Source organism: Pinus tabuliformis, chromosome 5_2, assembly GCF_031772625.1.
Source record: "Pinus tabuliformis cultivar Carrire ecotype Pingquan chromosome 5_2, CPIR1, whole genome shotgun sequence".
NCBI lineage: Eukaryota > Viridiplantae > Streptophyta > Pinopsida > Pinales > Pinaceae > Pinus > Pinus tabuliformis.
Window position 1 is genome coordinate 71,515,720 of NC_142306.1, and position 3,017 is coordinate 71,518,736.

General features: G+C 41.3%; 1 pseudogene; it reads right to left on the bottom strand.

Annotated features, from left to right (window-relative positions):
* Nucleotides 1-202: 202 nt before the first annotated feature.
* LOC149157596 (uncharacterized) lies at nucleotides 203-1,944 on the bottom strand (annotated as a pseudogene).
* Between the last annotated feature and the right edge of the window lie 1,073 nt (nucleotides 1,945-3,017).

Sequence of the window (3,017 nt, forward strand, 5' to 3'; positions counted from 1 at the left end):
TCATTTGTGCAACTTACAAAATGACAGTACGATTTCCAAGCATCATAATGGCAATAAAAATACAAACAACTGCAATAATTTAATGGAAAAGCAATGTTAGTGTCTGCAATAAATTAAGCCATGCAATTCTTCTTAACTCAAACATATCATTACTGATGCTGCTGCGCCAATCTTCAATATGCTAGCTCCAATAAATGCCACTGATAGGCTGACAAAAGGTCTGCACATCATGACAATCAACTGCAGAAGATTTTTGTTGGAAATGATATGTCTACCATTGTGTAGCTGTGATACCACATTGATTTTGAGCATGAAGGTTTTCACAGTGAGTAATAAATGTACTGTGATTTTCTGAAATGTGTTTTAACAATTAGCCTTCCATTTCTTCATCTTCGTGCTCATCATCCTCGAGTGTAAGATCACCAAGAAGCTCATCCAAAGGTACAGAAGGAACATCTTCACCATCTGTCATAGACGCTGTATCCGCTCGCTGATAATTTTCATTTTTGTACAATGCAATCTTGGATCGCATCTCCTGGTCTTCCTCCAGTTCATCCAAAAACTTTTCATAGTCCTCCCATTCCTTCGCATCCTCCATTCTGCCTCTGGAAGATGGTTCAACCTCCATGGGCAATGTCTTAAGCTTCCAAGGCCTAGGCTTGCCCCGCTTCTTCTGGCGCTTCTCTTCATAACTTTTCTTCACCAAAACCACATCTGGAAGATTAAGTCCTTTGTATTTATCTAAATCCACATCATTAGTATTTGCACCATAGAAATCAAAACCAAGAGCATAGTCACCAGGACTCAAAAGATGGCCCAGATGAGTTTTCACTGTAAAAATAGTGTCATTCTTTCCAAAGTCTGAAACACGGGCTACCTTTGCCTCTGCCAATGAATACTTGATACCACCCACAGTAGTCAAACCCATCTCAACTTCAATATCCAATACAATATATTCAGCCAACTGCCGGTTTGAAAGGAGAGGCTTAAAAGGAACCCTCCAATACTGATTCGTGTCCATAAAAGCATGCCTCGAAGTAAATGGGTCAAGCAGCATAATATGGGTACTCACTTTTGTGCACAGAACAAGGGGACCTAAGTTACCCAAGTTTGCCGCAACCTTTGGAGGGAGGCAAATCAAATCCTCCTTGCAAATAGGGTAGATCTGAACAGAGAAAGTGTACTTATAATTGTATGTATTGCTCTTTGAATCCTGAGACACAAGCTGTTTGTCATTGCGATTCAAAATAGGCACCACATTGCCCAAAAAGCTCACAAACCTAACTGCATGACTTCTATTAGCAAAGAAAAAATCAACACCCTCGTGCACTTGTTTAACATTGACTGCCTGAGCAGCTGCACCGTGCTTGAGAATCAACTGTTCCAGATAGAAGAACATTCTCCTGTGGCTAACATGCTGCCTGACTTGCACAACAGCCACGTACTAATCTGGGTTGGACTGAACCCTTGTACAGTGTTCACACATATGATCTTGCTGAACATATTCAACAACGTAAGCCTGTTCCAATATAGCCCCATTGAGCACTTCCTTCTGTATTCACAACTTGACCTTGATTCTCTTAGAATGGGGTTCGGTCCATATGAATTCAACATGTACAAGCCTAACCTTGTTCAAATTCTTGAGCCTCTTAATGCAAAATGTTAAGAGTTCCTTGGATTCTAATTGGGCTTTTATCCATGTTTTGGGGGGCTGTAAATACGAATTACATTCAGGGCAATGAAGGACTGTTACGTGTTTTTGTAGACCTTCTGTGATATCCACTTGGGTTCGTATACAATTAACACACATGTTTGCTGCGTTGGGTGGCATGGAAATACCGCACATACAGCACAGTACTCGACCCGCGGTCTGCTGTACTGTAAACATATCGGCCATTGGACCCTCGGCCATTTCTACACCGTTTTAGACCGCGAAATGAAGGAATCTGCATCACGTTTTAGCACAGGAAATGTAAAACAAATAAGACAGAGAACAGACTTACTCCAAACACTTAAGCGATATAAGCAACACAAGATTTCAAGTATTTAAAGATAAAATGCATTAGATGTTTTTCATAAAATAAAACCCTAAAACCTACCGCTGTAGACTGTAAAGGCCGAGAAGAATTAACCGCTAAATTGTTCTACCATGATCAATTTAGAGCCTGAAATACAAAAATTTAAAAAGGCTTTTTGTAGATCCAAAAAATGTGGGTAAAGGGTTAGTTAATGCCAACCTGGCGGATAACAGACAGGTCGAATTCCACCCTGAGAACTTGAAATGCCCTGCAAACAGCGGTGGAAGGCTCTGATAAAACCTTTGAACCAAAAATGGCCACGACAGATGGGTAAATGATTTATTTTGCAGAGCAAAGAAAACTCAGCGAGAATGGAGCAAACCCTGCATCAACAATACAAGGCTGTACTGATCAGGTATCGCTCCAGATAATAAGGTCGTTTGATTGGGAGATGATTGGTTCGTCGCTACATTCCATGATATGATATGACTCGAGGATTCGAATGAAGAAGTGGACAGCAGAGCAACAACCTCCATCATACCCTCATTCAGCTGTGCATCATCTTCATCAATAATTCATTAACAAAACACATAAGAAGAATAAGCAAACGAAGAATGGCCATCATCATAGGATCACAGTAGCAGTAGAGCTTAGAAGAAGAAGAAGAAGTTAAAGCACCTCTGCCGATTCAGAAAAGAAGAATAAAGAGGCGGTCGCGGGTTCGATTCCTCGCAGCATAAAATCAAAGAAGAAGAAGGCCGCCCCCTCCCTTCTCCTCGCGCTTTGCTTTTTTGCAATGGCTTGCCTGCAAACAATTGGGTGGAGGCAGATTTAATCTGCGTTTAGGTCATGCGGGCAGTTGCGAAAACAACTCTTGAGTTGAAATAAAAGAGAAAAGGATCGCGAGGGCTGCCGACTGCTGCCAAGGGCCTGTAAACAAACAGACCTCCGGATCAAAATAAAGCTAACATGGCTATTTCTCGTGATGCAAAAGAAAAA